Raw genomic sequence first — 22,436 nt, forward strand, 5'->3', positions numbered from 1 at the left:
CCAGAAGTCTCCTTGGGGACATGTGGAAGAAAGGTTCACTGCATAAATTGTCGGTAATTTAGTGGGGTCCTTCTTCAAGGTGACCCGGCCTCCCCTTCATTCAAGTGGTTCTGGGTCTGTAAACTGGCTCAAGTCTGGAAATTGATTGAGGGGGTGTGGTTCTCTGTTTTTCTAATTCAAATTAGTCTTTTGTCCATTCAACCTAGAAGTTTTCTGCTTGTATAAATTAAGTAGGAATGCAGTAGGCTTCGTATCAATTGCACTTCTAAGAACATTGTGATTAACTAGCCAATACCAGAGCTCTACACAAGTCAGACTATTCTGATTACTGCTTTGCTTCTGCTGTCCATTACAGTAGCTATGCCCACCTTGCCTTTAATGGTTGAGTATCATCACTTGGCCTCTGCCACCTTGGGATCCAATGATCCTCATTGTATTTAAATTTTGTAGTTGAGTAACTGTGGTTCCCACTGTTAGATCTGACATACAGAGAAGAGCAATTACAGGGCTCCTCAAAATTGCAGATGCTGCCCTCACAAATCTGTTTCACAAGGCATTGGTGAAGGGTATATCTTCTGGACCCTCCCAGCTAGGATGAGTAGGTCTAAGTGACTAATCCAATCCACCATCCCAATCTCCCTAAGCCTTTGGACCCCTTCCTCTACATTGAACCAAGGGAGATTAGGCACTTCCAGCTCACTCACAATGAACCATCTTTTAATCCATGTTTCATGTGACCAAGCAAATAAACTATTAGAACCTTTTTTTAACTCCCCAAGCTGCAACATTAAAAGCAGAGTCCCTACTTAGTGGTCCCAAATCAACAGATTCAGCCTGATCAAATTCTGTCTTCCTTCCGCCATTATCCCACACCCTTAATATTCATTATTATGCTTGTTCACCAGATTTCTGTTTATATAAATTAGAGAACTCAAACAGCCCTTCTTGAGTGTAGCACGCCTCCTCATGGTCACACTCTCAACCTCACCTCTAGGGATCTACCAGGACTTTAGTCTAGTTATAGGTCTAGAAGATAACATGAGTGTTGAGGGTGGCTCCTGAGGAGAATCAACATTATTTTCCCTGGCAGCTGCGTCAGGGGAGGCCATCACTGTTGTCTCAGGCAATGCAGGGTTTATCTCCTCAGACAAAGGCAGAAAGGATGATGGCAGCATGGGTCAGGGAGGGGAAGTTGCCACTACAGAGTTTATAAATCTAGTGTCCCCAGCTTCATCAGGGTCCTCCCACATGTCCCCATTCCACATTGCAGGGTCCCATTCTTTTCCAATCAATGCCTTCACTTTTAGAGTAGACACCTGGTGAGGCTGTGCGTGCACCTTTCTTTGCAGGTCAGTCACTCGCATGATAAGAGCTTTCCACAATTTCAGCTCTTCCTCTACGGGAGATAAGACTCTCACTTAGGGCAATCTTAGCAGATTTGAGGCTCAGTATCTGCTTCTGAAGCCAGGAGTTAGAATCGCTGAGTTCATCATTTGCTTTCATCACTTTGTCCACTGAACCTAGGAGGGACCAACCAGCTTCATTATAGTCCTTGGTTCTCCAGATATGGTCAAACATATTATGTATAGAGTCACTAAACTTCTTGCCTCACATGGGCAGTGAATCAGGAGTGTCAAATGCATTTATTTGGCTGTCTAAAATGTTCACACCAAGGAGTATCAGTGTTTCTATACTGATATGCTCTATAGAAATAGAGTCCTTAGCATTCTGGGGTCTATCATATTAAGCAGCCAACTCCAGAAACCCCCAAACCAACAAAAGAGCTCCATCCTTAATATTCTATTCCTCTGGAACCACTCCTGGTACCAAAATCTATATTAGTCAGGGTTCTCTAGAGGGATAGAACTAATAGGATATATAGGTATATATCCTATTATATACCTATCATATATATATATATATATATATATATTTGAGTTTATTAAGTATTAACTCACCACTTGGGTTACAGAGTGAGGCCCTAACATCATTAGTCTAAAAGCTAGTATATGTAACTTTGGTTTATAACTCCACATTTTGCTTTCTGCATAACTTAAGATACTGATGCACTGCAAAGAATTATTAGTTTATATTTTTGGGCAAACAACATATAAAGATGAAATTTCATGACAACAACTGAAAGGGATGGGGATGAAGCTGTTAAGGGAGCAGAATTTGTGTATGTTGGGGAAGATAAGCTGGTATAAATTCAAATTAAAGTGTTATAACTTTAGGATGTAATCCTCATGTTAAACACAAAGAAAACAGCTATAGAATATATGCACAAGGAAATGAGAGAGGAATTTAAATGTTTCAGTATAAAAAATTAAACACAAAAGAAGCCAGTAAGGCAAGAAATGAGGAACAAAAAGCTGTAAGACATGTTGAAAACAAATAGCAAAATGACAGAAATAATTGCCTTATTAGTAATTATTTAAATGGGTTAAACTCCCCAGTCAAAAGACAGAGATTAGTAGAATGAATAAAAAGACACGATCTTACTATCTGCTCTCTAACAAGAGATTCACTTTAGATCCAAAGACACAAATAGACTGAAAGTGAAAGAATGAGAAAAGATGTTCCATGCAAATAGTAACCAAAAGAGAACAGGGGTTGCTATACTAATATTGGACAAAATAAACATAAATGTTACAAGAAACAAAAGAAAGATATTTTGATTAATAAGATGTTCAATATAGCAAGAAGAGATAGCTATTATAAACATGCATCTGTTAAAAGATTATTAAAACATATGAAGCAAAATCTTCCACGACTGAAGGGAGAAATGGACAGTTCAACAATAATAGTTGGAGACTTAATACCCCATTCTCAGTAATGGATAGACCACCAGGCAGAAGATAAGTAAAGAAATAGAGAGCTCAAACAACACAGTAAACCAACTAGATTTAACAGGCATGTACAAAACACTCTACCCGACAGGACTAGTATACACATTTTTCTCAAGTTCACATGGGACATTTTCTACAATAGATGACATGATGGACTACAAATTAAGTCTCAGGAGGTTTTTAAAAGATAGATATAAGGCAGAGTATTATCTCAGACCACAATGAAATGAAGGTAGAAATAATAACAGGTAAAATTAGAATTTGTGGGAATTAAATACCCCAAGACAACCAATGAATCAAAGAAAAAATTGTAAGGGAAACTGGAAAACACTTAGAGATGAATGAAACACATCTTAGAGAAAGTGAAAACACAACACACTAAAACTTAATAGTATGCAATGAAAGCAGTACTGAGGGAGAAATTTATACCTACAAACACTTATTAAAAAAACAATAAATATTTCAAATCAACAACTTAACTTTACAACTTAAAGGACCAGAAAAAGAAAAACTAAATCCAAAGCTACTAGAAGGAAGGAAATATTAAAGATAAGAGCAGAGATAAGATATATAATAGAAAAACAATAGAGAAAATCAATGAAAACAGAAGTTGGTTCTTTGAAAAGATCAATAAAACTGTCAAACCTTTAGCTAGTTGGACTAAGAATTAAAGAGAAAAGACTCAAATTACTAAAGTCAGAAATAAAGCAGGGACATTACTACCAATTCTACATAAATAAAAATGACTATAAGAGCATACTGTGGACAGTTATACAGCAACGAATTGGATAACCTAGACGAAATGGACAAATTCCTGGAAACACAAAATCTAGCAAAACTAAAGCATGAAGAAATAGAAAACCTGAGTAGACCTGTAACTAGTAATGAGATTGAATTAGTAATCCAAATCTCCCAACAGTAAAGAATCTTAGACATGATGGCTTCACTTTGAAGTCTACCAAACACTTAAAGAACAATACTGATCCTTCAAATCCTACTTTTCCAAAAATAGGAGGGCACACTTCCTAACTCATTCTATAAGGCCAGCATTACTCTGGTACAAAAGACACATAAAAACACTGCAAAGAAAGAAAAGTATAGGCCAGTATTCCTTATTTACATTGATGGAAAAAGTCAACAAAATACTAACAAACTTAATTCAGCAGAATAGTAAAAGAATTATACACTATGGCCAAATAGAATTTATCTTGGAATGTAAGAATAGTTCAATATATAAAAATCAACTAATGTAATACACCACATTACCAGAATGAAGAAAAAAAATGATCAGCTTAATTAATGTAGAAAAAGTATTTGACAAGATGCAACAACCTTTCATGATTAAAAAAATAAAACACTCAACAAACTAGGAATGGAAGGCTACTATCTCAACATAATAAAAGCCATATATGAAAACTCATGGCAAACATTATATTCAAAGATGAAGGATTAAAAGCTTTTCTTCTGAGATGAGGAACAAAGCACAGATGCCAACTTTCACCATTCTATTCAACATAGTTCTGAAAGTTCTAGCCAGAACAATTAGGCAAGAAAAAAGAAATAAAAGATATCTAGCTTCCACAAACGTTGTCTAGAGGCACTCAGAATGGTCCAGCATTTGACATACCATCGTAGGGTTTCCTACAATACAACCATTAATAAAACTAGGCTGTCCTGAACCCCTGGCAATAGAATTGTTTACCTTTATACAAAGAAGGTTGGGAAAGCACCAAATCTGCATGTGGTGTGTGCCCAGGCAGACTTAGAGGGGTTCGTGCTGTGAGGCCTAAAGTTCTTATGAGATTGTCCAAAACAAAAAAACATGTCAGCAGGCCCTATGGTGTTTCCATGTGTGCTAAATGTTTTCATGACAGGATCAAGTGTGCTTTCCTTATTAAGGAGCAGAAAATTGTTGTGAAATTGTTTAAGGTACAAACACAGAGTCAGAAAGCTAAATAAAAAATGAAGCTTTTTTTAAGGGTAATAAAAATTAAAAGGCTTTAAAAAAAGGATCAAAATTGGACAGAAAGAAGTAAAATTATCTTTGTTTGCAGGTGATATGATCTTCTGAGTAGGAAACCTTAAAGATTCCACAAAAAATATTAGAACTAATAAGTGAATTCAACAAAGCAGCAGGATTCAAATACAACAAAGAAATTCAGTTGCATTTCCATACACTAAGAATGCCAAAAGATAATTATAAAAATGATTCCATTTACAATGGCATCAAAAAGAACAAACTACCTGAGAATTAACCAAGAAGATCAAATACTTGTACAATGAAAACTACAAAACATTGGTGAACAAAGTTAAAGAAGATATAAATAAATAGAAATATGTTCCATGTTCACAGACTGGAACTTACTATTGTTAAGGTGTCAATACCGGCCAGATGTGGTGGCTCATGCCTGTAATCCCAGCATTTTGGGAGGCTGAGGAGGATGTAACACTTGGGGCCAGGAGTTCGAGACCCGCCTGCCCACCATGGAAAAACCCCACCTCTACTAAAAATACAAAAATTAGCCAGGCATGTTGGCGCATGCCTATAATACCAGCTACCCGAGTGGCTGAGGCATGATAGTCATTTGAATCCAGGAGGCAGAGGTTGCAGTGAGCTGAGATTATGCCACTACACTCCAGCCTGGGCTACCAAGTGAGACTCTGTCTCCAAAAAAAAAAAAAAAAAAAAAAGGCAATACTACCCAAAGCAATGTACAGAGTCAATGCAATCCCTATTAAAATCCTAATAGTATTTTTGCATGAATAGCAAAACCCATCCTAAATTTATTTGGAATCTCAAGGGACCCTGAATAGCCAAAACAATCTTGAAGAAGAACTAAGCTAGAGGACTCACACTTCCTGATTTCAAAACTTAGGACAAAGCTACAGTAAACCTATAGACAAGTGGAATAGAATAGACAGCCCAGAAATAAATTCTCATGTAAATAGTCAAATTATTCTTGACAGTAGGGCAAAGACCATTCAATGGGGAAAGGACAATCTTATCACCAAATAGTGCTCAGAAAAATTGGCTAGTCACATGCAAAAAACTGAAGCTAGACCCTTACCTAAAATCATGTACAAAAACGACCTCATAACAGATCAAAGACCTAAATGTAAGACCTAAAATTCTAAAGTCTTAGAAGAAAACACAGGACAATAACTAGTGGCATATACCAACAATGGAATATTATTTTGCCTTAAATAGAAAGGAAATTCTGACATGACACATCATGAAAGAACCTTGAGGATATTATGATAAGTGAAATAATGCAATCACAAAATGACAAATACCATATGATTCCATTTATATGAAGTATTTAGAATAGTCAAAATTATGGAGACAAAGTAGAATGGTGCTGCCAGGGGCTGAGGGAAGTAGAGAATAGGAAGTTATTGTTTAATGGACACAGAATGTCAGCTTTCAAGATGAAAACAGTTATGGAGATAGAGGGTGGTGATGATTGCACAACATTATAAATGTATTTAGTAACACCAAACTGTACACTTAAAATAGTTAAGATGGTAGATTTTATGTGTATTTTATCATGATAAAAAATTACAGAAGTATGTTTTCAGTATTTATATTACTCTAGTAATTACTCATAGAAATAACCATGAACATGTGCTGCAGGGCTATTTTTTTAAGCTGATGCATGGTATAGAATTCTTCCCCATTAGTACAAATGATTTTTCTTTTATATTTAGTAGGTACATATCTGTGGAACCCATGATTTAAAAGTTCATTTTGTAGCTTGATAGATTACATGATTTAGTGTAGTGTTTTAGTGTAGAGTAATGTAATGTTTGCTCTTCATGCAAGTCTTGCTGTGCATTTGGAAGCTTTACAAAACAAAAACAATAAGAAAAACACAGAAATGTCTGAGCCTCACTCTACTGGATCAATTAAATCAGAATCTCTTGGAAAAGGGCCAGGCATAAGCACTTTTAAGTTCCTTAAGCATTTGAAGTTCCTTAAGTTTTAAGGAGAGAGAACCTCTGATTAAGTTTTTCTCAACTTGAGGCATTACAGTTTTGTTGGTTTTATCCCTACTAGTGTAGTAGTCTAACTTTGGTTATGGTTTATAGCTTTCTGTTGGCTTTCTTTGGAGTACTTCTTTTGTTAGCCTTTCTCTTTCATTTGCCTGGACTGGAAATTATGCTCACTGCCATAAGCTTACATGTCTAACCCAATAGTAATCAGTTTAACTGAGCACAACGTTGAGGTCATTCTTGTCATTCAATATTATTTATAATTTGTAGATATTGCTGATTCAGAATTTTGACTTAATGTTTATAGCATGTTTAAGTTGATCAACCAGCTTGTAGGTGGCATAGAGCCATTATAATTTTTCTTGGGCATAAATAATGTATTCCTATTATCAGTATAGTACAACCAGTAATTGCTTAGACTGCACTTTTGTAGTTTTTTTATGTTGCCAAGAAAAAGTAGATGGTTCATCTCTGATGCTAAGATGCTCCTATAGTAAAAATGTAGCTTGTCTTATCCATGATGTGAGTGGATGTTTTTGGCCATATATCTTAGTGGTCTGCTTATCATTGTATGTAAGATATTCCTATATACATATAGAACTATTTTGGGGGGTACCAGAGATCATTTGGGTGTTTATCCATTGTATTATGACGTTTACCCATATTGTCTAGGGAAATGGAAAGGGAGCTTTGCCATATTGCTAAACTTGAGCTTTATAGCTCCAATAATGCTGCTTTCTAATTGTGATAGTCATTAATATTGTTGGTCAGCTTTCCAGATCTCTGCCTTCCTGCTGCAAAATAGACTTGCACATTGACACCCTTGTTGTAGGTAGGAGTGAAAGTGATGAATATCACTTGTTTGAGCACTTCACTGCTAGTGAAATATCATCCAGAGTTCTTTCTTTCCATGGCACAGTGACTGGTAATGTTTGAGGTGTCGGTTTGCTGTTGCCTCAGCCTGGATCCTGAGGGACTGCATTCAACATGTGCTGTGATGACTCCAATAACAAAAAGAGGCCACAAGTGTTTATATCAATCATATATTGAGTCTATATATGTAGGCTAAAGATAGGTAGATCTTTTAAACATAATATTTAAAGTCTAACAGCCATCCCTTGAAGGTAGACATCATCATTATTTGACATATGGAAGAAACGGAGACTCAGCCTACATGTCTTCTCCAATGTCTGTCAGCTAAATGACAGGGCAATGGTTAGAATCCATATATCAAGTCCAAATTCTTTTCTCTTTGTACACTATGCCAACATATATATGCATAAGCAGTGACCTAATTTATTTTTGAATGTTTTCTCACATTTGTACCTACAATGAGGAAATTTTTTGTTTTTAAATACATGTTGAATGATGGAAGTCTCTGGTAGACTTGCTCTTTACTTGCTGCTCAATGCTCCCCTATGGAGGAATAAAGACCAAGAAGAACAGGCAGAATTCTTATTTTCAAATTCCATTTGCAGTGGTCATTTGACTAGTACATCTGGATTAACATCTAATTAAAAAGTGTTTTGCTTCTAAGATTCATTAGGATCCCAATTCTAAGATGTAGTCTGTGATAAGGATTAGTAAACGAGTTTATAGCTTCATCATCTGGCAGCATTTTGCCATCAGAGTAGTGGAGTGAAACAGGATACAGATTTATTAGCCGACACACTGGAAAATTACATTGGAAAATAAAAACTAAAAACTAAAAAACTCTTGCACCATGTTCCTACTAGCAAATAATCTTGTACAGCTACCAAATTCTCAGCAAAATTTTATTATACTAATCCCATAGTTGGCATAAAATTTGCTGTAATTTTGCGATTATTAGATTCAACCTTTGTTTGTTTTCTAAACATCATTTTAGGTTTTGTCCTGGAGAAAGGTTGAAGGAATTAGAGCATGACTCTATAACTGTGACATATTTGTGAATAATCTTCCAAGAAAAACTTTGGTAGTAATTTACAATAGGAAAAGAATAAAGTTGTCAAAGTGGTTAACATAGTGGTTAAAAAGGCAGACTCTAGAATCAGGTTCTTTGGGCTTGAAGGATAGCTCTGCTACTTACTAATGCTTGACCTAAGACAAGTCACTTAACTTTTCAAATCCCAGATACCTCATCTTATTTATTTATTTATTTGTTTATATTTTGAGACAGAGCCTCACTCTGTCACCCAGGCTGGAGTGCAGTGGCACAGTCTCGGCTCACTGCAACCTCTGCTGCCCCAGTTCAAGCGATTCTCCTGCCATTCTCCTGCTTCAGCCTCCGGAGTAGCAGGGATTACAGGTGCCTGCCACCGTGCCTGGCTAATTTTTGTAGTTTTAGTAGAGACGGGGTTTCACCAGGTTAGCCAGGCTGGTCTTGAACTCCTGACCTTGTGATCCACCCACCTCAGCCTCCCAAAGTGCTGGGATTACAGGCATGAGCCACTGTGCCTGGCCACCTTATCTTTAAAATAGAAATTGTGATAGCATCTGCCTTGTAAAGTGGATATGAGTGTTAATTGAGATAATACATGTAAAGCATTTAGCATGTGTTTGTCATACAGTAGGCTCTCAATAAATGTTAGTTGTTAGTATTCGTTGGAAGTAACAGGTTAAATATATAGTCAAATTATCTATTTCCTTTCCCTAGGACCCCATCTCTATAGGGGAGAGTACCAAAAAGATGCTGAGAACAATAAGGTGGAGAATAGTATCTTTTATTTTGACTAAGATCATATATAGAAAATTACATGATTTTAATGGTCTTTATCAACAAACACAATGCTCCCAGAAATTGAGAGAAGTAGAGCTAGTTGATCATCTTATTCTTTGATTCTTCAGTACATGACTGAAATGAGACCATTGCTGCAATGTTTTCATAGTTTAGTGTAAACAGAAGTGTCAAGAACTATTGAAAGCAGGAAATCAGTTAGAGCCTTCTTAATCTGACTCCTTGGTGAATGAATAAGCCCAATATCAGCAGTGTCTCCAGCATACTTTGGATTTGTTTGATGGAATTTGGAAGGAGAACAGGAAATACTATATTTCATGTTCTTTGCAACTGAATGAAACCAGTTTCTTTCCCTATCTCTATTCTGCTTTTTGGATTCACTCACATTTATATATGCTGACTTCGCAGCACCAACTAAATTGTTGAATTCACCTCTATCATCTCTCAACTTCATCTCTTATGAATTTAGATAGCTGTGAACTTGTACTGAAGTTAAAAGTCCAAACTAAATAATATGACCAACTTCACTCAGTATATAAAGAATGGAACAGGTGGCTACCTTTTCCATCATCAAATGCATGAAAAATGTATCAATTAGGTTTATCATATTGACCCTTCAATGGAACAGCAATATTCTTTTCTAAGAAATTGCAATATATAGCTTTCTCAATTTTCTAAAAGTGGTTATTTTCTGTTAAAGAAAAAAACATGAATCAGGTCATTGTTTTTAAGCCAATATACAAGACTCACAAAATTGCCCTGAGAGTCATTTCCCTTATACGTAAAGTTGCCTTATAATGAGATTTTTTGTGTTGGGGTTCTTAAATTAGTAAATAGCTGGAGAGTAACTTCTTGTTACATTCTTCCATCAAGAATGGTGAAGTCTAAAACTCAAAATCGTATAATTGTGAAAGTTTATAATTGTGTATATTTATAATTGTATATATTGTTTATCATTTTCCTTTCATTAATTCTTCCTTCTACCTTATTTTTACACATCAAAAGGAGTTTTAATAAAGCTTGACATATATATTGCATTAATAGTGCTGATATCATGAAGCAGGACTTATGTAGGGAGTATGATGTCCTAGCATTTTTAAAAATGAGATATTAGGTCATGCAAATATTTGTAAGAAAGAGGAGGATATATTATTAAATTTTGTGGATTTCCTCCTTTGTTATCTTTGTCATTACAGGCAAGTGTTATTCCCTTTCATGAGTATGCATTATACTTCTTCATCTTAGTTTTTCACTTCTAACTTTTATTTTAAGTTCAGGGGTACACGTGTAAGATGTGCACGTTTGTTACATAGGTAAGTGTGTGCCATGGTGGTTTGCAGCACAGGTCATCCCATCACCCAGGTATTAAGCCCAGCATCCCTTATCTGTTCTTCCCTATCTTCTCCATCTTCCTATTCCCCACCCTCTGACTGGCCCCAGTGTGTGTTGTCTCTCCCCTTGTGTCTACTTGGTCTCATGTAGCTCCCACTTAAAAGTAAGAACATGCAATATTTGGTTTTCTGTTCCTGCATTAAATGGCTAAGGATAATGGCCTCTGGCTCCACCCATGTCTGTGCAAAGGACATGATCTCACTCCTTCTTATGGCTGCATAGTATTTCATGTTGTATGTATACCACATTTTCTTTATCCAATCTATCATTGATGGGCATCCAGGTTGATTCCATGTATTTGCTATTGTGAATAGTGCTACAGTGAACATATGTGTGCATGTGTCTTTATAATAGAGTGATTTTATTCCTTTGGGTCTATACCTAGTAATGGGATTGCTAGGTCTAATGGTATTTCTGTCTCAAGATCTTTGAGGAATCACCACACTGTCTTCCACAATGGTTGAACTAATTTACATTCCCACCATCAGTGTAGAAGTATTCCCTTTTCTCTACAACCTCACCAGCATCTGTTATTTTTTGGCTTTTTAGTAATAGCCATTCTGACTGGTGTGAGATGGTCCCTCATTGTAGTTTTGATTTGTATTTTTCTAATGATCAGTGATGTTGAACTTGTTTTCATATGCTTGTTGGCGGCATGTATGTCTACTTTTGAAAAGTATCTGTTCATGTACTTGGCCCACTTTTAAATGGGGCTGTTATTTTCTTGTAAATTTGTTTAAGTTCTCATAGATGGTGGATATTAGACTTTTGTCTGATGAATAGATTGCAAAAAGTTTCTCCCATTCTGTAGGTTGCCTGTTTACTCTGTTGATAGTTTCCTTTGCTGTACAGAAGCTCTTTAGTTTAACTAGATCCCATTTGTCAATTTTTGCTTTTGTTGCAATGGCTTTTGACTTTTGTCATGAAATCTTTGCCCATGCCTATGTTCTGAATGGTATTGCCTAGTTTTTTTTTCCCAGTGTTTTTATAGTTTTGGGTTTTACATTTAAGTCTTTATTTCATCTTGAGTTAATTTTTGTAAATGGTGTAAGGAAGGGGTCCAGTTTCAATTTTCTAGATATGGCTAGCCAGTTCTCCCAGTAGCTTCTATTAAATAGGGAATCCTTTCCCCAGTGCTTATTTTTGTCAGTTTTGTTTAAGATCAGATAACTTAGATGTGGGGTCTTATTTCTGGGTTCTTTATTATGTTTCATTGGTCTATGTGTCTGTTCTGGTACCAGTACCGTGCTGTTTTGGTTACTGTAGCCCTGTAGTATAATTTGAAGTCAGGTAGCATGATACCTCCAGCTTTGTTCTTTTCGCTTAGGATTGTTTTGGTTATTCAGGCTCTTTTTCAGCTCCATATGAATTTTGAAAGAGCTTTTTCTAATTCTGTGAAGAATGTCAATGGTAGTCTAATGGGAATAGCATTGAATCTATAACTTACTTTGGTCAGTATGGCCATTTTCATGATATTGATTCTTCTTATCCATGAGCATGGATGTGTTTCCATTTGTTTCTGTCCTCTCTGATTTCTTTGAGCAGTGGTTTGTCGTTCTCCTTGAAGAAGTCCTTCACTTCCCTTGTTAGCTGTATTCCTAGGTATTTTATTCTTTTTATGGCAATTGTGAATGGGAATTCATTTGCGATTTTGCTCTCGGTTTGCCTGTTGTTGGTGAATGCTAGCAATTTTTGCATATTGACTTTGTGTCCTGATACTGTGTTGAAGTTGCTTATCAGCTTAAGAAGCTTCTGGGCTGAGATGATGGGGTTTTCTAGATATAGGATTATGTCATTTGCAACAAAGATAATTTGACTTTCTCCTTTCCTATTTGAATACTATTTCTTTCTCTTGCTTGATTTCCCTGGCCATAATTTCGAATATTGTGTTGAATACGAGAGATGAGAGAGGCAATCCTTATCTTGTTCCAGTTTTCAAGGGAATGCTTCCAGCTTTTGCATTCAGTATGATATTGGCTGTGGGTTTGTCTTTTATGGCTCTTATTATTTTGAGGTATGTTCCTTCAATACCTAGTTTATTGAGAGTTTTTTACATGAAGGGATGTTGAATTTTATCAAAGGTCTTGTCTGCATCTATTCAGATAATCATGTGTTTTTTGTCTTTAGTTCTGTTTATGTGATTCATCACATTTATTGATTTGCACATGTTGAACCAACCTTGCATCCTGGGGATGAAGCCAACTTGATCATGGTGGATAAGCTTTTTGATGTGCTGCTGGCTTTGGTTTGCCAGTATTTTGACGAGGATTTTTGCACTGATGTTCATCAAGGATATTGGCCTGAAGTTTTCTTTTTTTGTTGTATCTATACCAGGTTTTGGTATCAGGATGATACTGGCCTCATAGAATGAGTTGGGGAGGAGTCCCTCCTTCTCTATTTTTTGGAATAGTTTCAGTAGGAATGGCATCATCTCTTCTTTATACCTCTGACCTCTATCTTTCCTTTAAAGTATCTTCTAGTAAAGGATCAGGTCCGGTCCATGAATTAGGTGAAATCCAGTATCCCCAAATCCTAAACAGTGCTGACTAAACTAGTTTTGAAAATAAATTTAGAATTATCACTTCTTTACCATTTGTTTAGCTCACAGAATATGTACTGATTCTGCATCACATATTTAACCATCTTCTTTACCTAGATTTCCCACCTGCCCTTCTGATTCTATCATTAAACATAGAATCTGAGCATCTGTTTGTAATAAACACAACTAGAGTTTCACCTTAAACACATATTCTATAAAAAATAAGCAAATATGGAGTAGAAAATAGCATCCAAGTATACTAACATTTTTTTAGGTTCAGGTCTTGATATCCATTAATATTGTGGCTTAAAATTTTTTAGGCTAATCCTGAGTTTTTAAAGGCTTAGTGCAAATGAGTGCATGCTTATTCCATGGCTGATTTAAACCTGTACACTTCTTGCAGTTCTATTTAATGTCTCTACCTGCAGCAGTCTGCCTGGCTAGAGCAGTGGAAGATAGCAGCACTTTAGATAAGCACTGGCCTTAAAAATTATCTATTGACTCTATGCTCATTTGCTTCTTGTGCTGTATTCATCAATATATTACTAATACTTCACTATCATTTTACATAGCAGAGTTTACAACTTTTTTTTGCTACAGACCTGATGAATTTCAGTTTTGTTAAAAATAAAAATTCTACATCTTGAAATCAGAATATATAAAATACTTTAAACTGTACACAGTGTTTTTATTCTTTTTAAAAATTGTATTAAAATAGATATAAGATAAAATTTACCATCTTAATCATTTTTAAATGTACAGTTCATTGGTGATTTAAGTTTTTAACTACGATTAATTGTCCTACAATTTTTTTCCTAAGCAATATAAAAGTGACCTGATACAGAAAATGCCAAATGGCAGTTTCTCATCATTTTCAACACCACTTATTTTTTTATGATATGGGCTAAGGAACTCTTTATAACACCATCTTTGATAGTTAGGCAATAGAATTACCTTGTAGTGAAACAATATCGTCTTGTAGTGAAACAATATCGTTTTGTAGCAGCTAAACACACAAACTCTCTAGGTTGTCTGTTATGAATTACAGCTCTGTCTTACTCTCTATGTAAACTTATGCAAGTTCTAAACTCAGTGCCTCTGCTTTCTCATCTGTAAAATGAGGATTCTAGTGCCTACTTTATAAGCTTGTTAAAAAGCTAAATGAGTTATTTGTGAAGCGCTTAGGATGGTGCCTGTCAGTACTATATGAGCATTGAAGAACTTAGTAAGTTTAAAATATTAGGTTCATTAAATTGTAGAACTCCTATAGAAATTAAATATGTACACAGCCAACTTCTCTCTATTGTGAATAGAGTGCCTATCTCATTTTTTGGACTGTAGACATCAAATGATAATCTCACATAGTCTTCATTTGTTGTTAAAAATGCTGAGGTTCAGGTTAAGTGACTTGCCTGAGGTTACACAGCAGCAGAACCAGGACTCAAGCCCAGGTCTTATGATTACAAACTCCAGGTTTTTATACTGTATGTCAACCTGCTTGAAATTTACATTGGGGCATCTGCTTCTCATCTTCATAAGCATACCAAATTCATAATAAACTATCATTTGTAAACTGGAAAGCCGCACAGGCCTTCTTATTGATCAACTGTTGTTATTTCAGCCAACCTGATTAATTAGTTTAACCTTTAACCAGGGTCTTTCAAAGTTGAATAAAGATGTGAAAGGTCTTTTCGTCATGCTTAGCACATTGATTTCTTGCCATGGATTTGAAGGCTCTTCATGTTGTCATTAAAACCTAGGATTTATTTCATTCCCTTTTAACGTAGCAGTAACTGATTATTATTAATACAAATGTTGTTATCCTGTTGCCATTGTTCGTTTTGTGTTTTTTTGTTTGTTTATATTTGTTTGTTTTGATCTACTCTTGGTTCCCAGGCTTGCTGGTCATCACATTCTGCTGTAGAGCTCCTTAAAAATACCTACTCTTGGCCAGGCACGGTGGCTCATGCCTGTAATCCCAGCACTCCGGGAGGCCATGGCGGGTGGGTCATGAGGTCAGGAGATTGAGACCATCCTGGCTAACACGGTGAAACCCTGTCTCCACTAAAAATACAAAAAATTAGCCAGGCATGCTGGCAGGCGCCTCTAGTCCCAGCTACTCAGGAGGCTGAGGCAGGAAAATGGCGTGAACCCGGGAGGCGGAGGTGGCAGTGAGCCAAGATTGCGCCACTGCACTCCAGCCTGGGTGACAGAGCGAGACTCTGTCTCCAAAGAAAACAAAAAACAAAAAACAAAAAACGTATTCTTGAAATCACTCTCCTTGGTAAATCTCAAGAACCACTGTATAGCAGATTATTTTCCCAAAATATCTTCTGTGTGGTACTGGAATTAACTAAAGAAGATATTTATGTGAAAGTGTATTGTTTGTATTGTGTTTATTGTGTTTACTCTATGGAATGTATGAAAGTATTTATGAAGCTGTGGTACCAAAGAAGCCAGGAAAATCTTGGGCAGGATTGTGACATTAAACTCCCTTGTCCTTTTAAATATGTTTCTTCTTTTGGTGGTGCCTGATTTTCTCTCTGCTGTGACATCCAGAGCCCTCTCATTTTCTCTTCTCAAAATCTGATTTCAGGTCTATCACACTGTATGACTGGCATATTGGTGATATAAAAATTGTTTTCCAAAAGGATGTCGCTCCAGATAGTGGACAAACCTAAAATGTCAGATTGGGGCTTCTTTAAAAAAAATTGCCACATGTAGCAGTTGTTTATTCCTTCTAGATAGGAAAAGAGCTTAGATATTCAAAACTTTTAGTAAATATATGTTAAAGTCTAGGTGAATACAAAGCTTATCTAGTACCTTGTGATTTTTCTGATTGGTTCATTGGAGCCATTTTATCATAAACTGCTTCATTTCCTACCTCCCCAGCCCTACCTGCAATGTTGCAGGGAGTACCCAGTTAGGAATTTGGTCTTCTGTCTTGATATTTTCCAATATTTCAAGCCAAGTAATGGAATTACACTATAAAGATTTGACTCCCAAATTTTCTAATTATTTTTCTCTGGCTAATTTCTTCTCTAGTGCCCATTGCATTCTTGGCATTATCTGTCAATCTGATGTAAGGGATCACACTAAACAGAGCTAGACTTTTTTTTTTTTTTTTTTTTTTTTTTAGCTTTAATAGTTTACACTTTCCAGTGGCATGAAGAGTGGGGTACATAAGTTGTTTTGATCTTAAAATTCTGCTGAGTTAAGGAAGCAAAATTACTATTTGTGTCTGTAGGAAACTTAAGCAGAGTAAGCAACAAGTCAGTAATAGTTTTTAAGCAATATTTGCTTCAAGTATTCAATAATTTGAATAAGCTGTCTAAATAAACCATATTTGATTATTTGAAGATTGTATGAACCTATGTTAAAGTGACAGGTGAGTGGGAAGGCAGATATTATTAGAAAGCCAAGGAGGCTAACTAAATCTATGGATTCTCTGATGCACATGGGTATAATGTGGCAATCTTCTAGTTTGTATCAAAGGAACAGGAATGTTCTTACTGTCTGGATTACTGGTTGCTGTTGCAGAAATCCAATTTAAAGAAGACAAGATATCCTAGTGATTAAGTTTCTGCTGAACTGCTTTAAGTGAAAACGATCTGCCCAACAGAGGAAAAGAGCGATAGCTTTGGTACAATAGTAAATAGAATGATGCGTCAGTGCAATACATGGTTAGAGTCAGCTACACTGCAACTTTGAATGTATAAATAGCAGTAATTGACATAAATCTCTAGGAAGATACTTTATAATAGGTGGTAGTGTTGGTTTTTAAACATTTAGTGGTGATGCAGTCCAAAGGATAATAATTTTTTATTTCTTTAGATTATGAGATCTATGACTTATATCCACATGTTGCTAAAGACATATAAGAAATAATTTAAAGTACTGATCAATATTTGAAATCATACCAATGAATTTTTGAAGCTCTATAAAGAAGATTGTAAGTATGTGTGATTCCAGTTTTCCAGATTTTAAATATATAAACATTGGGTCTAAAAGATAAATTTTCTAAATTGGAGGTGCTTATATTTGCAGTTAGCTTTAATATTGATATTTGAATTGATAATTTTAGATTATAGATGTTGTCATTGTACCTAGAGTGTTGTTATGAGGTTCTCCCACCCCCCAGATTGGTCATACTAAGAACATTTGATTGAATTACTTTAGTTTTAAAGTTAGGTACCATTTTTTGTATAATATTGTACTTGACATTAGACACACATTTTTTTCAAGAAAAAAGTGCTACCAATACTAGAGGATAAATCAGTGACCTATGAAATACTTTACAGACCTAAATTGTTTACCCAAAATGAAGTTTTATATTATTTTAGTATCACTGTAATACCAGGTGATCATTATGTTTATAAATTTTTCTTTTTCCTTTGTAGAGGCTAATCACATAATTCAGGATTAAAAAATGTAGCAGCCTTTCATTTTCATCTCCAGTTTCCTGACTGGGTTGTTTTTCATGCCACCTTGAACGAAATATATCTATTTATACTACTCAATAAATATTTACTGAACTCCTATTATTTGAAATTCTTCTAGGTTCCAAAGTGAACAAAATAGACCAAATTGAATGCCCTCATAAAATTTAAATTAGTGGAATAAGACATGTAATAAATAAATAAATAAATAAGAAAAACAGTATAGTATGTTAGTTATTTTTGAGTGCTATGTAGAAAAATTAGGGGAAAGCAAAAGGCAGAGTTAAGAAGTAGAATACCAAAGGGTAGGAAGGAAAGACTGTCACCTCCCTATCTATTCTAATATTCAAAGCCACATAGCTAGGACATTCTTCCCTACAATTAACCAGACACCACTGGTTGGTTGTTAATAATTTTTTCTTGATTGTATTTTTCTCTTTCTTTTACTGCGAAAAGTAGTCAGGCCCCTTACATTCTCATATGTCAGGGGAGTTTTCTGTTGTGGTGGTCAAAAGCAGGGTTTCCTTGTTTTCTGGATCTGAGTTCCTTGAGGGTGGGCAGGGCAGACTGGGAACACAAAGGCCAGGGCCACTGCGAGGGAGACACAGGAATAGCAAGACAGAGAAGATAGTCTCTCACACTTGGAAGAGAACAGAAGTCTGTCAGTGCCCTGGGCATGTGGCAGTACCCTGAAGAAGAATAGCACCATGGTATACCCAGGGAGGTTGAACCCATGCTATCAAGGCTCCTAGACTCTGAAAAGATTCTTTTGTGAAGGTGTGGCAAAGAAGGTGTTGGGCTGCCTAACTTCGAGGGACTTGAACAAAAATAATATTCATGTAACCGTGATGGGCTGAAGAGCAGTGATCTGCCCTCATTTTTCAAGCACCTTTTAGGCACAATGACTTTCTGATTTATGTGAACCTAGGGAATGTAAAAGGTGGCCCCAAAATGACAGAGATCGAATTTCTTATTATCCTGGTTGGATGAGCACTGTCACATTCAGTTTGATTTTGCAAATATGAGGTAATATGACATTGCTTATACATTCAAGTTTGAAAATTAAGATTTATCCTGCTACAACCCCAGGTTATTATTTATTACATCTTGATTATTTCTCTTGTAGAGGAAAAAAGTCTTAAAATAGGAAACAACAGAAGACATGAATTTCTGCCAGATTGCAAATTTCTCTCCACTGGCCTCACCGGTGGACAAACCCTTATGTATTTTTTTCCTTGAATTTTTTTACTCCACATTAGTATGCAGAAATAGCACAAACCTTGTTCAGTGAGTCCAAAGTTATTGAAAAGAGACATTCAACTTCTTCCTTAAGGAAATGGGAAAGGAAAAATGAGGTTAAGGCTTTCAGTTGGTCAATAATACCTGATTAAAACAAGATCACATAGAACAGTGGTTTACAAACTTTTCACTTTTGGACACAGCTAGGGATTTTCTCAGACATAGAGCATTATCTTCTCTGTCTAGCCGTATGTTTAGTCTCAAACCTCACTCTTGCTCCAAACATTTCCATGCTTATTCATTTATCAAAAATAATCTTATTTATATTCATAAGTTTACATAAATTTTTAGTCTAAGTGTCTTTCTTCTCTTTCTATAATTATTACTTCCTTTATCCTCCACTGAAAATTTAATAAAACTGATTGAGAAAACTCAAGTTGCCAAAGTAATATAAACATATTAAGGATATAATATCCTTTCTTGGAATCATAGGATTTACTGGAATGTGATGATCATGATACCCACTCCTTCCTATGGTCTCATCTGGAGTTACTGGTATTAACCCTTGACTTTATAAGCTAGGTTCTTGGAAGTTTTTACTACAGAGCTGCCTTGAAAATGTTTAAATTTAAATTTTAAATTAAAAAAATTAAAATTTGTCTGTTTTGCTTTGGGTTGGGAGAGAAGCTAATTTGAAAATTCTAAAATTAATAGATATACTCAGATTTTAGTGAAAGTCTTTAGAACCTCAAGCTAAGTACAAAAATAATTATTTTTGCATTGCAAAGTGAGGTACAAGAGTATGTATGCAGGATTTACAAGGAGGTGCCAAACTTGCTTGGCATCCCTTAACCCAATTTTATAAAAGGGTGGAGGTTGAACATACAGAAATTTTTTGGTGGTGGTACATGCTTGTAGTCCTAGTTACTTGGAAGGCTGAGGTGGGAGGATCCCTTGAGCTCAGGGGTTCAAGGGTCCAGTGAGCTATGATCATGCCACTGCAGTCCAGACTGTTCAACAGAGCAAGACCCTCTGAAAGAAAGAAGGAGGGAGGGAAGGACAGAGGAAAGGAGGGAAGGAAGGAAGGAAGGAGAGAAGAAAAGAAAGGGAAGGGAGAGAGAAAAGAAGGGAAAGAGAAGTAAAGGGAAGGGAAGGAAAAGAGAAGGAAAGGGAATGAAAAGAAATCAAAAGGAAAATTTTAGGGGAGGAAATTTTGGTATATTGTGGCATTTTCTCTATACCTCCTTCCTCCCTATCTTGGGGAAAAGAAGATGGCCATTTTTCTTTACCTCATGTGTAGTACAAGGGTGTTTTTTTGTTTATTTTATTATTTTTTATTTTTTTGAATGCCTGATGAATGTGTCTTGGAGCTTGAGCAATACAGTATATTGATATAAAACTTCTCCCTGAGAAATCTACACACTGAAAACTGAAGACAGATGGTAGCACTGTAATGGCCAGCATTATTCCAGTTTTCAGGAGCAATGATGCAGACAACATGGGAAGAGCCAGGGGTCAGTTTAAAAGGGTCTTCACCCAAAAGGGCTTCCTGCCTTCATGCAACCTAAGCAGAAAGAGGCAGAATATGATAATGAGATATAGGTTGAAAGCAACCAACTAAAAAAAAGACATTGCTCCTCTCGAGGAAGTTGGCAATCAGATGTTCCTAGTTGGGAGAGAAGACCCTCTAACAACCCGCAAAGCACACTGTAGTAACAAAAAAATACTTCAAGCCCAGAGAGCACCAATCCTAGATTGCCATAATAGAAGAAAAATAAATATATTTTCTGCAATTTCTTTTGTATTCTCCATATCTAACTCTTTCAGCCACAGAGGACTCAGAACATAGTGGGGGAGAAGAAGAAGCATAGATGGACAAGGAGAACCACTGGCAGCCTGAAGTGTACCCCTAGCTTGTAGGGCACAGGAGCTTTAACTTGAAATGAAGCTTAGAATTTTGTTTCTTACATGCTAGAGGACACTTTGGATTTTTAATATTGGGGGGAGTAAAACTAATTTCAGGACATTTTATTATTTTAGTGTTATCAGAAACATCACAGGAACTGCTGTAGATTTTAGCCATGGCTTAAGAAACATCTGGATTACAGTTGAAAAAGTTTGAATGGCAGTTGCTTTCTGCTTAAGCTTGAATCCTATTTTGAATAGTATTTGTCTTTGAGAATAATTATTTGTTAAATATGAACTTAATTATCTATTTGATTGCTGGTTAGAAAGGTAAATGTAAATGTTTCCATGCTTTCAAAAGATAATTTTTCTAAATGTAGTTTTTACCTTAGTTTTACCTTATTTATAAAACAGCTTTGCTTCCTTTGCTAATTTGTTTCTAAAATATAATATAAATGTGTTCCAAACCAAATATTTATCTCTTTAAATGCTATTGTATTTTAAGATGGAACTTAACCATAATGGTATTACTGTAGTTCATTCAAGCATGATGTTTATTCATCTTTCACAAACTTTATCCAGTAATTAGTATATGGAATGAATCTATTATATTTAGTGAGATGCTGAGTCTTTGCTTCTTTCTTGCCAATCCAGAAGCCTTTCAGTGAAAGATTCAAATTGAAAGATTATGATAATGTCTAAAAGAGCTAAGTTTATGAGAATGATTTCAAACAAACTTGTTTGTTAACTTCTCAAAATAATGGAGTTAAATAAATGCGAATTACTTCAACATCTCACGAAAAGAACATGAACTCATTTTACATTTTTATTTTAATTAGAGAAAAAACTGGTTGTTCAGGTGGGAAATTTGAATTTTTAAAAGTAGGTAAGATTGCTACTATTATGTAATATTATTCTGGTCTAATTGGCTAATATAATTAACCAAAGAAAGAATCAAAAGTGCCCACACAAGAAAGGAAGAAGAAAAATTACATTATTGTAGACAATTATATACCTGTAAAACCCAAGGAACTCAAACAAACAAACAAACAAAAACTATGGTAAACAAAACTATTATAAACAATAGGAAAAAACGATTAAAAGCATAAGAAAATTCAGTAGCGTGTCAGGTCATAGTCTTTCTGCCTTAAAGACACAAGCCCATGAATGTTCATCACAGCATCATTCACAATAGCAAATACATGGAATCAACCTAGATGCCCATCATTGGTAGGCTGGATAAAGAAAATGTAGTACATAGACACTATGGAATACTACGTAGCCATAAAAAGAACAAAATCATGTCATTTGTAGCAATATAGATGGAGTCAGAGGTCATTATCCTAAGAGAATCAGTGCAGGAA

General features: G+C 35.6%; 1 protein-coding gene and 1 pseudogene across 3 annotated transcripts in view; both read left to right on the forward strand.

Annotated features, from left to right (window-relative positions):
• The window catches only part of ZCWPW2 (zinc finger CW-type and PWWP domain containing 2), a 173,026-nt gene that overhangs the window by 91,442 nt on the left and 59,148 nt on the right, over positions 1 to 22,436 (forward strand). The gene's annotated exons all lie outside the window — the stretch shown is intronic.
• Positions 1,954 to 6,568, forward strand: LOC117979613 (large ribosomal subunit protein eL34-like; annotated as a pseudogene).

Source organism: Pan paniscus, chromosome 2 (genome assembly GCF_029289425.2).
Source record: "Pan paniscus chromosome 2, NHGRI_mPanPan1-v2.0_pri, whole genome shotgun sequence".
Lineage (NCBI taxonomy): Eukaryota > Metazoa > Chordata > Mammalia > Primates > Hominidae > Pan > Pan paniscus.